Genomic DNA, 14,119 nt, shown 5'->3' on the forward strand with positions numbered 1-14,119 from the left:
CAAAGCGAGGCTGGCAGGCAGGGCGGTGTCGCCCCATCCATGTGCACCGAAATAGGATTAGGCAGCTTCACGCACCGTCACCCGAGGCAGCGATTAAACCTGGCCGCGGCTCTGAGAGGCTAGGCTGGCAGGAATGGCAGGAATGGCCTCTCTCCTCGGGGGCAGCTCGGCTCAGCTCCTCGCCCGCCCCGGGGGTTGAGGCCTGTGGGGGGGATCGCCGGGCTCTCCAGGTGGTTGAGGGGGGAGGCGCCTGTTAAAGTTGGCTTTGAACCCCCCTCGCAAAGGGTCCGGGCTCTCGGGCATATTCGATTTATTTTTTGTTTTGATTTTTGTAACCACGTGTCAAGGGATTTGGAAGCCGCGTGTGTCAAGTGACCCTCGGGGCGCTTAAATTCGGTCCAAAGAGACCTTGGCTTCCAAAAGCGCCCAAGAAGATGTGTTTTTCCCTCCTGGCATCTCCCGATACGGGATGGAGGACAAGGAGCCTCGGCGGCGGGCGAGAGGTGGTCGAGGATCCCTCACGCCCACAACTCCACGAAGATGGGTCCGGCGGCCACCGGATTTAAAACAACAAACCACCCCCGTCCCGAAACAGTTAAACGTGCCTTGCAGATCCAATGCTTCCTTTGTTATGTGCTGCGCGCACAAATAATAAACGGGCTGCAAGCAAAATCCCCGGCGTGACCTTGACAGTTTGTCCTGCCTGGATTCAGTTTGCGTGGGTCACCTTGCCCCGACTCCTATAATGCCATTTAAATTGGCCGAGAGCTCGTGCAATGTGGCAGCCGGCCAGGAGTCCAAAGGCTAGTTTCAATTGCCCGGAGTGGAGAAGAATGCAGCAAAACCTCCGAATGAGAGTGGAGAATCACCCCAGCCCAAAATTTAGCCATCAGCAACGTCAGATTGGGGTGAGGTGATGCAGAATCTGTGGCTTGGTAGAGAATTCTGTATACGTAAATGTATATATATACATATGTAGTCAACTCAGTTCCATGGTTTATGGCATGTGCTCCCTCTATGCGGCTCCAGCCACATTTCATTTCATTTGGGGGTTTTCCCCCTCCCTTTGAATTATTAGCATAATCACAACTATATTAAAAAAAACACACACAGAAGGAACATAACAAAAATCAGGGAAATTTTGAGACTGAGACAAATTGATATATAAATGTTATATAAAAATTACTGTGGTGTTTAAAACAACAACAACCAACTACAACACCATGAGCATATCCTGGACATATTTTTTTCTTAGAGAGAAGGAGAGGTCAATATCTCATTGCTTAGCAGTAAAATTTAGGTAGGAATTCTGTGCACATTTTACTCCATGGAAATAAAAATTTAAAAAATCATTTGTACCCACTGCATGGTTCCTACACAGCTGTCTTCCAGTGAGCCAAAAGTTAAAATTAGGTTGCAAGGACAAGAGTGTAGGTGTGACAGAAACAAGACATGGCCTTAGCAGAATAGACATCTGGGAGTTTTGAGTGTTTGGGCTGCTAGACACAAACTTGATCAATGACCTTGGACTTTACTTGACCTATCTTTGTGATGGAGGTAATGAGATGTACCTGTTCAGTGATGATCAGTTAGTGTCTGAACAGTGCTCAAAGAACCTCATGAGAAATAACAGGTGGATATTCCTGATTATTAGGAAACAAAACTCACTGTTCTCACTGAAGCACTTGAAACCTAACAAAACAACATGTACAAGCACAGTGGCTACAAATGAACAATTCCCTAGAAGTGATTACGGGTGAGATACATTGTGACAGGCTATGTTTCATCCCCTTGAAACACTGGCAAGAGACTGTCCTAAACAAAGTTACACCTGGAATAAGGCAGGAGTTTACTGTAGTCATAAAATAAACGGATTTGTCACCTAGGAATGGATGGTATTGAGCAGCTCAGCATAACTGGTAAAATGATCTATTATGGCACATTACACAGGAGTGAAGCCCATTGGAGTCTTAGGTTTATCCTGGGGACCCTTGTAGCTTTCTAGAATTAATTCCTTCCAGTGGGGCTTGCAACACAATGTTACGGTGTGGAATGTTGCTGTTTAGTGTTTCCATTGCATCCCAATTCCATACCTTCCCCCTGATTTCCCCCGCCCTGCAACCAGCTTGCACTTCGTGCCCACTGAGCTTGCTCAATCTTCATTGGGAAATTTTATGTGGTGTTATATATGGAGGAACACACTTGTGCTCAACACCAGCTACATTAAATTATTTCATTGCTCAATTGAGGTCTATGGGAAGCTCTCACTTTCTGATCCTCACAACATAAATAAATAGCTCTTGGGTGAACCAGGACCTATTCAGACAACGAGATTATTATTATGTATACATCATATGTGTATATGTGTGTGTTTATCCATCCTCCTGTTCCAACCACTCCATTCAGCCGCTGTTCTGTCTTTCTCTCCCACCCAGTTAGAGTTTGTTTACTCTCAGTCTCTCGGTATTCCATATTGAATTATTATGGTTGGGGTAGGACCTTGAGGTTTACCCCCTGCAACTTTTTGCAATTGTGCATATCTCAGGGTTCTCCAGGGTCTGCTGGTACTTGTCTCTTGTGTGCTAGTACTGCACAAGCAACAGGAAGTCTCAGGTTGGTATGAGTATACAGGTGATGGTTGTACTGTTCAGGGATCACTTCCCTTTTTGCTCCTATGCCTGTTCACCAAACTTTCTTCCACTTCCCCTCCCCTTTTGCATCAGCTTCTAGTCATGAGTGGACACTGTGTTTGGTTCCCAGTTATACATTCTGATATATCCAGACCTCAGTCTCTGTCACATCTGTGGTTCATGTTAGATGAGTCTGGAGGTAGCACTCATCTAACATGTTATGTTAGGGCTTGATTGACACAGGTCAGATTTCGCCCATTCTTCTCGTCTAAAACCTCCCAGGGTTTATGATATCCTTGTGATGTTTGCAATGCCATTTACATCAACATTGATTCTTTTAATAAAGAAGTTCCCACACTTTTCTGTCTGCCAGTTCCAGTTAAATATTAATACGATGTTTTCAAGTAGTTTGGTGATAGAAGTTTTGAAAGTTAAGACACATTCTCCTTCCCCTGCCTCTCTGTTTTTAAAATGCTTTGTAGATCTGCTGTACCACTTTAAAAGCTGTGTAGGAATGAGTCAGCATGACTTCCCCCCAACATTGCAGTTTGCAGAGTATTCTCAGTGTATGCTTTATCACTCTCACCAGTTCAGCATAGAATCAGTCCACAAAGTTGCCCTTGTGCAGACCCCTGGGTGTGCATTCTGACAATGTGTGTGCATAAAGTTCCTACACAAATGGGCTTGCCTGTTCAATGGAAGGGGCAGCTTTGTGTTAATGTACTGTTTAGCTTGCACATTGTATGGACAAATTAACTTCCGACTGGGAATGGCTGAATTGCTACAACAGGAAGGTATGAAACTGCAGGAAAGGGAGTTTGTAGACTCAAAACAAATAGGGGTAGTTTTTTGGTGGAATTAATGAAGTGAAATAAAGATTGAACCATTCTATAATCACAGTATTCTTGCAGCCAAATAACTGGCAGGCCAGTTCCATATAATCTCTGAAACTCAGTCCATGCCTGCTCCCAGCCAATGCCCTTTATCCTTTTCTGCCCATTAGGGTTGGTAGGTCACAACACTGTGATGTTATAAAAAGCCACAGCTGTCAGAATTCCCCGAACATGGTCTAGACTTTAGACTTTGCAACTCTATACACATTGGCTCCCTCTCTTGTTTGCCCATGTCCAGCCAAAATGGCATCATTTCTCTAGGCCAGACCTTTACCCCAGTTCTGCTTCCTTTGCTCCCCCTTTCGTCATATTCACAGTCCTGTGCATGCCGGTCACATGCATGCTGACTGAATGCATTGTGGGGAGGGGAGGACTGCCCCCACTGGTCACGTCTCCCTGCTCCCCCATCTCTGCATGTTCAGCAGAAGCATGAAAGGGATTCACAATTCCAAATCAAGCATGTGGGATCAGAGGAGTTCACCCATCACAGGAGAAAAGGTAATAGAATTTGCAGGTGCTCCAGCTGGGGCATAGACAGACAGGGACACCTGAAGATCTCCCCTAGGGCCCTGGAAGAACTGGCTTCAAGACACTGAAGTACTAGACTTACTTGTGACTGACTTACATGTAAGTTACATGACCTGACATACTGCACTCTTATAGATATTTACTCAGATGTAAGTCCTATTGAAGAGGGGGTCAGGCTACTTCTAAGCAAATATGTATAGGATTGCAATGTTTCTTTCCTCTTCATTTTGAGTTTTATTTATGCCAAGGAAAGCTTTTTATTCTTTAGAAAACTGCAGAACCAAACCATATTTATCTCTGCATAAATCTTATTTTCATACTAATAAAGTAACAAGACAACATTTAGAAAACAAAATGAAAACTTTGATTTGGGAGCTTTTGGGAAAGTTCATATAGTGCTGTTTACTTACAAAGATAATGCCTACAAGAGGCCTCCTTGTAGCTCCCCTTTATAAAAGTTCTCCTTGGGACACTGTCATCATCGTTCTGTAATTAATATAATACAACATAATAGCAACATAATTTATGGTGTTTTTAATAATTATGTGGTTTGGTGAAATAATGATTAAGGATTCATTTTTCTCTCAGAAAGGTACCAATTAGTTTACTTTGTGTGTTCCAATGCAAGTATTTTTTACTGCCAAACCAGTACTGCCAAAGAAGTTATAACTGAACACTTGGTAGCTTGTCTGCGTCTGTCTAGCCATGTCATCCTCCCTCTTTTCTTCTGAATCAGTTTCTGCTCTTCCCTCTGGCTCTTCTTCACCCTGTCTTTGTAGTTCCTCTGAGACCTCTTCTTGATCCATGGCAACAGAGAAGGTGCTTTCATCTGCAGTTGGTGACCCAAGCTCCAGTTCCTTTTGCTCCTAATGAATGAGAGCATGGATGTGAAAGGCAGCTCCCTTTCTGGATAAACATACTGCCAGCTGTGCCAAAGGCTTGGATGATACACTTGGGTTGATCAAGCCAAATGGGAGGTTACCACTAAATGACCTAAAGACTAGGTCAGTGTGCCCAAGCCCCAAATCCTTTGCAGTCTTCATCACATTTGTCCCATTGTCTACTACTATACACCCCACCCCTGACCCAAGAGGTATGAGTTTCTTTTCTGGAAGAAACAAGCTGGTCTCTTGAGTTTGCAAAAAAAATCAAATGCCCCTAAGCATAGGGAGTTGTCTGGGCTTTCTTAGAGTGATTCCTGATCTGAGCAAATGTCATGACTTCAAACAAGGCAGTCATTAATGTAGAGGTCACCCTGGGATTGGATGAACTAGAAGGAAGCACCAAATTGCCCACAGCTTGGGCTACAGGAGGTTGGAGGGAGCTCCATTGGTGGGATTTCTTCATGCTCCACAATGAAAGCTTCCTCCTTCAGGTGACTGCTGCAGAAACTGCATATCCAGTGCCTACTGTGGCATTTCTATGTCGGACTGGAAAAACATGTGGGTGCTCCTCAAGCAGATATTGAGAATTTTTCTCATCAACCTGCTCAACTGCCTTCTTGACACAGAAATTGTCATGGCATCAGCGAGTCTTACTGTTTTTTGGCAGCCATCCTGAAGATCAAATTATGATGGTGGTGAACTCTTGCTAGTTTCCATGTGTCCACCTTATTTACATGCAAAACAAGGGAATGTGGGATTCTTTACACTCCATGGAACCACAAAATGCTGCTCCCCTCCCCACCAGGGAAGAAAGGGTGAGTGAAGGTCTGCATCAGGAGGGTGGGGGGAAATAGAGATCTACATCAAGATTAGTTTCCCCTGTGGATCTTGCCACCTGAGGCACAAGTCACCTCACCTTGCCTCATGGGTGGGCCAGCCCTGCCTTAAGTTTTACATAGCAGCAGCAGGAAAACATCTCTCAGCAGCTGGCAGCCTCCATTATTTCAAATGCACACACCCTGCCCAAATGCCCCTGGAATGATGCTAGGCCAGGATGTAGCCTTGCTCCAGGGGCCTTCTGGGAGAAGAGGTGTTCCACTACTGCAACAGGCAACAGCATAATTTAAAGTAAATGAAATGGGGGGGGCGGGAACCTGTTGGTGGTAAAGGTATGCATACACTTACACAAGACCTTTGAAAAATTTCACTCTCCCCTCAAAAATTTCAGAACTCCACCCCCTTTTATGCTTATTGAAGAGGTTGCTAAAATATAAACAAGCATTTTATAACACAGCCCAATTTCCTGCCAAAAACCACATGGGAACACCATATAAATGGTGGGCGGAAGTTGCAGAAACAGTGACAAACTCCCACCCCCAGGACAAAAATCCCCCTACATTTGGAAATAATTCAAGGTGAATGCTACAAAAATAATTTCAAAGCAGGTCACACCAAGATGGAAGAAAGCTTTGAATCATGTTTAATTTTGCCTTGTCTTGGTAGAAAACCATTTCCTTACAGGTTTACTTATGCTAAGTGGGTATCTCATGTTAAAAATGTATTATCTGTGATTATTCCTTTTAAAAATATGACAATGCAGTGCTGGAAATGGTGGGGCACTGTGAGAGTAATAGTAACCAAAACAAAATTAAAAAGAAAAACAGCTTGTGGAAATTGCAGTGTTGAACAAGATGACTAAACATGCCAATTAGTAAATGCCATAATTCATCATTCCACCTGGCTGCATCAGTGGGGGACAGCAGAGCCATCTCCTCTGGTGCCATGGAGAGGCCACTTGCCTTCTTCCCTTCCTGAACTGTTTACATTCAAACTGGTCACCATGAGACTAATTATATAACTTTAAGAATTGGTGCCTGAGTTTCATTGTTTTCCCCTTTCCTCCCCATCCTTCTTCCTTTCGTGTTGTGTCTATTGGATTCATAGATTGTAAGACACTGGGTACAGATTATTGTCTGTGGGGTTTTTGGGGGTTTTTTTAAAAAAATAGTATATACAGTGCCTACCAAACTCTAGATGCTTTATAATGATGCTAATGAAAAGTGATAGTTCACTGGAGGTGGTTTCTTCTTCAACCTGGGCTTCACCTACTTATGAAATGAAACTTCAGTGTTGAAAACGAAAAGGCAGCCAAAATTCAGCGCACCACTAATCTTTTCCCGACCAAAATGAACAATTTCCCCTCCCTTCACAGAAGTTCACAAACTGCTTTGTTTTCTGAGCAATGGAACTTTCTGAGCCACTGCACCAGCTTCCCCACTTACTATCAGAGCATTCACTGCCAAATACAAAATACAATATATATTAAGCTGTATCTAATGTCCTCTGCTAGCGCAAGGGTTCTTGCGTTAGCAGACTGGTGAGTTTTAATATTCTGCAACAGTGAAATCCAGGTCAACAGTCGTGTTAACAAAAACTCATTACACAATAGTTTGTGCAACAAAGTTACCAGCAACCTACTTAAGCATTTTCTCATGCAAATATTAGTTCTGCTGGCACTAAACATTTCGCCAGCACAACAAGCATACCCCTAAGTGACCCATTTTTTTCTACACAGTTTTTCATATAGTGTTGCATGGTTGTGCAGCAATACAGAAATCCAAACACAACAACCGTGATTTGATTTAAATAGCTAAACATCTTTATTTAGGTCAAGAAGAGGTAACTGATATCATTGTTTATTTTACTCTGTTCACCATCAGTTCTTGGTAGAGATAGCAAGGAAAAAAGCCTTCGCCAATATTCAGCTCTCTGTGGTTACAGGCAACGAGGCTTATTATTACAAGGCTGGTTCCATACTCTTACTCCAATTCTGTGTGGTGTTTAGCATTTGTTTTTAAAAAATAAAATTACTGGATCAGTTTCAAGGCTGATGTATAGCGATGCACAAAGGACAGTCATTCATTGGGAGAGCCAAAGGATCTGTCTGTCTCAAGAGAGGCTAATTTGGAGCTCATGGGTGAGAATTGATGGACAGATCTCCACAATGTACTGCCCTTTGGCCCTTACCACACCAGCTTCAGCCTTTTGCAACGGGAATGGATGGGGGAGGCACTGGGCATTTGCAATGGTTACAGATTTTTCAAGCCGCTGATAGGGTGGGTGGGGAAAGAGACCAAACCTGCACAAAGGAAAAAGAAGAGGACATTAGTATGAGAAGAAAGGAAGAGATGAGAAGGCAGGAAGAAACAAGTGCATCTTGACATGAAAAAGGAGGGCAGTGTTAGGTCAAATGGCAAAAGCAGAGAGATTTCATTCAAGGCAATTTACTTTTAAAACTGTTAAAATAAAAATGTAAGGGGGGGGGGAATTACTGAGCACCAACCAGGACTGATTCTCAAAGCACAAGCATGGAAAGAATGGTCCCTGATCCTGTATATAAGCCCAGATTTGTGAGAAAGGATTTGTCAATATCCATCTGTAATAATGTTATCTGCCCACCAAGCAGAAAAAAAGAGAAGAAATAGACTGAGTTTTCAACTAGTATAATTATAGCGCAATCCTGTATAGGAGTTTTGCTAGCGAAGGATGTCATCATCATCATCATCATCATCATCATCATCATACCCTGCCCATCTGACTGGGTTGCCCCAGCCACTCTGGGCGGCTTCCAGCATATACAGAAACATAATAAAACATCAAACTTTCAAAACTTCCCTTTATAGGACTGCCTTCAGATGTATTCTAAAGGTAGGGAATGATGAAATATTTTCACACAAATGCTTACAGGTTTGAATTCATCTCACCAAAGAGAGAAATGCACAGTTTAGGTACCATCACGCTAATTTAGAAACCCTCAAAAATGCTCAAGATATGAGTCACCGCTCTACAAATTGCTGATTGACAATGAGCTGGATTTTTGTTTGGTAAGTAGGTGGTCCCCTGTAGATGCTTTGAAGAAGGAGATTACACATTGGCAAAGAAATGCATTGTCAGCAACACTCTGCTAGCAACGAAAGAGAACTTCAAAGAGGAGGCTTGTGCCAGGATGATGCAAAGCGTTAAGAATTCATGACATCAGTGCTGGAATGGAGTAGAGGTTTCACACTAAATTCCTGTACATATTTGCTTGTGGCTACTTCCAAGTAGGTGTACTTGGCCTTGTGGCCTTCATCAATTCCCTAGAATCTAGGGCCTAGATCAAGCTCAACTGGACATCAATAACACCTACTCAAACCACTTATATTTTGCCGGTAATGTGCTAAACTACAGATAGCAACAACACTTGAAAAGTAAAGTGTTGAAAAAACTAAAAGATGTCAGTAGCTGGCATGAAATTTGAAACGTGTGTGGCCATTTCCGTATAGGTCCTTGAAAAGTGTGCCAATTACCATGATCAATAATTTGAAACTGGGAGTGACAGAAAAGCTATATTCACAAGCATATAATTGCTGGGTGCACTTCTAAATTTCCATGTAATTTTTTGTAAAGTGCAGGTGAATGTGGCTGGGGAAGTAAGATATCGCTGTACCTCAAGCCTGATCACACTACAGCCAACTAAAACCCTAAAACTTCCTCCTAAGAAAAACTCTGGCATTGTATTATGACCAGTGATCTCATAGTTCAGGAAGGGCTGCCCCCATTTGCTGGCTGGCTTTGCTGATAGCCCATATGCCTGCCTTTGTTCTCTGCTAATGGCCCATCTTTTTGAAGATCTGAGTCCAACTATTAAGAGACTGACTTCCAGTTTAGTTCTCCAAGCATTGAATAAATTCTAACACTTACTAAATCCAGGAATTATGAGTGTCTGGAACTCATTACCCCTGGCACCCACCAACTCAAAACAATATCATTACTATATTAACATGACATATCCACAACTAAGCTGGAAAAAAATGTGTGAGATGAAGTTGATAAGGCTGCACTTCTGTTCACACTCACTTGGGGGTAACTGAACTCAATGGGACTTACTTCTGAGAAGACACAAATAGGATTGTGCTGCAAGAAATGTAGACTGTAATAGGAGTATGCGAGCTTTCAAGTTTACAGAACACCTTTGAGACTGACACAGAACCCCCTAGTCTGTTAGGCATGACGTGAGTCACGGCAACAAACCAGTGTGATTTTCCATGAGTTAAATGTGACTAAAGCTGCCCTTTGATGTGTTTTGGTCTCTGTGGTCATTTAGCAGGCAATTAGGGCCTGATTCAACTCTTTGACATTAGTAACAAGAGGTCCGCAAATCTTGGCATTGGTTAGACAGTTCTTAAAGCCCCTGTGGTGGTGGTCTTGCTGATGTAGTTCGCATACAGTCTACAGGGAGACTGTTGTGCTTATCTTACATACTTAGCATTTGTACAAACCATGAGAATACCGGGCAAGGTGACAAAATCGGTAAGCTCTTCCTATTCCCTTGTATCTACATATCCCACCAAATTTAAGCAACATTTAATTAATTTATATGAGTGCATCATGTACCAATAGAATTACTGCCAATGTTGGTTTATTTTCATATTAATTAGGCTTTTCTGGCATTATGTATAAGACATTAAAAAGATGATACTGTTGTATACTGAGTGCTAAATCATTTACTGAAATATTCCCCTGACATCATCCTCTTGCTCATAATATATTTTTTAAAAAAACAAAGAAACCATGAAATATTTTTTTTGATAACTTACAGTTGTACGATGCTGCATCCTGCAGGGAAAACTAGATTTATCCACATATCATCAGAGGGAGGAACACAAAGCCTTAAGAACTGAGTAACTGAATTACTAAAGCCGGTTTCCTTTCATGGGGCTTGATAAATCAGGTGTATTGCTTCCACTGTGGGAATGCATAAGGGTGGGCTCAGTCTTGTGTAGAACACTGAACAGCAGGGAGGTTGCCGAAAGAACAGTTGCAACACACATTGCTGGCTTTCCCTGGCAATACGTATTCCATTCATTTCTCATCTTTTTCTGCTTTCCTATAATTGTTATCCTCTCTGATGCATCATAAACTGCCCTCTCTTACGTCAGATGCACTGTTGTAATCCCCGCCCGCCCCTGCCCTTCTCAGTCAGGAAAACTCTAATCCTCCTCTTACTGGAGGATACTGGAGCTACATCACTGACATTTTCAATTGTACTCACCAGAAAAAATCAAAAAGCAGGAAGAGGGAGAAAATAAAGAGTGGGGTTATATAAAATCAGCCAAGGTAACAGTTACAGTCGCCAGGGTAGAAAACTGTGATTTAAAAAAACAGCAACATAAAACAAGACATACGATCAGTGCTTACTTAAAGGTCAAATGTATTTTGCACACTCCATTCACAAATTCCTTGAGGATTAACTATATCTGCAGAACACGAGGAGCTCAGCAGAATTTCTGAATGCCATTTAATCATACCTCAATATGGTATTGCCAACAGGCAGCCTGTGGGTGTAGGAAGAGGATGCAGCCCTTTAAACAGCATGTGTCTGCAATGATGTTTACACAACAATTCTGCAGGGCCCAGATTGCCCCGTACACAGCCAGATCCCCTAACAGCACAACCCTCTACATCAGAGGTAGCCAATGTGGTCCCTCCAGATCTTGCTGGACTACAACTCCCACCACCCCAACCAGAGGCCAATGTGGCACCCCATTTATAGAAGAGGCTTCCCAGGAAAGCTTGCCTGGTGTCAGGAGTTCACTTGAGCCTTTAAAATAACTAACCTGAGCCTCTCTGGGTTGTTCTTTTTTAATCTGTGTTTTTAATACGGAGGAGTGTCAGGTTCCATTCTGTTGGATTTGTGTAGCTCCCCACTCCTTTTTTAATGGTTGCACATTTTACTTTGCAGTCTCTGTTTACCTGCAGTTCTGGGGAAGCAGTGTTTGCTGCTCAGCGCAGCCGCTGCCCAGTCCAGGGGCCATTTTTCCTTCATGCGCAGCTGTGGGTGGGACCCTCAGCGCCTCCTCCTTCTCCAGCCACAGTAGCCTTGGCAGCAAAGGCCCCTTTGAATGCGCTAATCCGGGGACATTGGGGGCAGGGTTGCGGTGCTACAAATTGAAGGCCACATCCGGGGGTCCTTGCTCTTAGGTGTTCATCGTGGGATTAACCACCCACCCAGTCTGTATGTTTCTTGCCCAAAGGCAAGTGGGCAGGGCAGTGTGAGGACTTTGAATTTCTCCTGCAAACAAGTTGGCTGGTCTTCAGGCTTTTGCCCATCTCATAGCATCGGGTTGGATATTTATGTGAACAGGTACCCTGTTAAAGGGGTCCAGGAATGTGTGTCTTTGTCCAAAAATCCACACACAGGTCAATGAGGTCAATAGCACCCTTCCCAATGGTGGCCCTGGTGGGATCGTACCACCTGGTGCATGTTAGGGGGTGGATCCCCTCCCCCAGTCAGGGTCAACCCAACCCTACTTATCAACCAGCAGATGAGTTGCTTGATACCAGATACATCCCTAATACCTTGGGTAAAACCTACCGGTACTTACATCTGTAATCAATCAAAGTTGTGGCCTATTTCAATCCAATACCAATGTCCTGTGTCTATTTCTATGCTTGGACTCTCACCACACCACAGCTGCAGGCACCATGCTCCTGGGAACTAAATTGCATTGTATTTTTTACTTATCTACTGTAAGCCATCCAGGGAACGTTTATGTTACGGGGTGGCATACAAAAGTTATAAATAAATCCATAAAGTGTTTTACCTGCTTTGAGCCCACAGGACAGAACTGCCACAAATCCAAATGCATGAAATACGGTTTTAAGGATATTCTGGCGGCTTCCATGCTTCGAGTGGCTTCCGTCTTGGCCTCTCTGCGGAATCCTCAAGCCTCTGCAGCTGCTGTGCCATTCATTAGGGGATGGAGCTGAGATAATTGCTGCACTCCTGCACCAGAAATAATGCCAGCCTGTCCACTTCAAATCCCATTTTTCCATTTCAAGTAGCAAGGCCAGTTTGCCTCTCCTTCACAGCTTTTGGATATTTTGCACACACAGCCGGTGCTTAGCCACCGCATTTGAACAAGGAGCAGGATTTGTTCTGAAATTCTTAAGATGAAAATGCTTATCATTTACATTATTATTTTTTTAAAAAAATCAGGGCATCATTAGCCGCAGATAACCTTTAATATTAGAGCAATCTCCTTTGACTAGCTGGGTTGGAGCACAGGAAATCTAGGTTGAGATCCCTCCTCATCTGTCAGCTTCAGCAGATAACCTATATGTAGATTATTAGATTCTAACTATGCCTTATATTAGGGGGACGTGGGTGGTGCTGCGGGTTAAACCACAGAGCCTAGGACTTGCCAATCAGAAGGTTGGCGGTTCAAATCCCCGTGACAGGGTGAGCTCCCATTGTTCAGTCCCAGCTCCTGCCAACCTAGCGGTTCAAAAGCATGTCAAAGTGCAAGTAGATAAATAGGTACCACTCCGGTGGGAAGGTAAACGTTGTTTCCGTGTGCTGCTCTGGTTCGCCAGAAGCAGCTTAGTCATGCTGGCCACATGACTGTATGCCGGCTCCCTCAGCCAATAAAGCAAGATGAGCGCCGCAACCCCAGAGTCAGCCACGACTGGACCTAATGGTCAGGGGTCCCTTTACCTTTACCTATGCCTTATGTTAATGACATGATTAGCACTCAGATCATGTGATTTTTTAAATATAATACCAGGGGTGGGGTGGGGGCTAATAGTGACCAATGCCACAGCATGAAGGGAGAACAACTTTAAGCAATGCTGTCTTGCCACCTCTCTCCAACCACTTTCTTGGTAAGAATCCACCCCTGGTGTATCAATTAGGATTAGGAAAAAAAACTCCTATTGCTGCATGGGGCATGATTTTTAACCAAGGCAAATGAAGGCTTGAGCCTCCCCTCTTCACATACCGTACTGTGGTTCTGATGAAAATCTCCCCACTCTGCCCTGAACTTTTTATTTTAAAAATCTGTGTCATGATTGTTAACCATGCTAGCATAACATGTAGTTAAGGCCTTGCCCACAGCCTGACTATTTCACAGAAATGAAACTTTGCAAAGCACTTTCTTTGTTACAGAATGATTAAAATAATGTCTACTGCTCAGGCGTGCCAACTTGGCCCCACCACCATGGGTGTCCAGAATCTGTGAGTGCCCAGCCCCTTTGTGGGGAATTTTGTGGGTACTTGGGCACCCAGGGCCCCAGTGAGCTCCATAATTCGGGTCCCCCCCCCACCTCTCGCCTTCTGTTCTACATCATAGTTGCAGAGCCC

General features: G+C 43.6%; 2 long non-coding RNA genes across 2 annotated transcripts in view; one reads left to right on the forward strand and one right to left on the reverse strand.

Moving 5' to 3' along the window:
* LOC310676071 overlaps window positions 1–5,587 on the forward strand; it is a 113,821-nt gene extending 108,234 nt beyond the window's left edge. The window contains exons 2-3 of the long non-coding RNA XR_014510383.1: window positions 18–4,150; window positions 4,831–5,587. This is a non-coding gene — a long non-coding RNA (uncharacterized lncRNA). The remainder of the gene's footprint in view (window positions 1–17; window positions 4,151–4,830) is intronic.
* A 1,351-nt stretch (window positions 5,588–6,938) lies between these two features.
* LOC310676076 lies at window positions 6,939–10,885 on the reverse strand. The gene is made up of 2 exons (XR_014510390.1): window positions 10,575–10,885; window positions 6,939–8,074 (listed from the first exon to the last, which is right to left on the reverse strand). It is a non-coding gene; the product is annotated as an uncharacterized lncRNA (long non-coding RNA).
* Between the last annotated feature and the right edge of the window lie 3,234 nt (window positions 10,886–14,119).

This window comes from Podarcis tiliguerta (genome assembly GCF_965153285.1).
Source record: "Podarcis tiliguerta genome assembly, chromosome: 4".
In the NCBI taxonomy this organism is placed as follows: domain Eukaryota; kingdom Metazoa; phylum Chordata; class Lepidosauria; order Squamata; family Lacertidae; genus Podarcis; species Podarcis tiliguerta.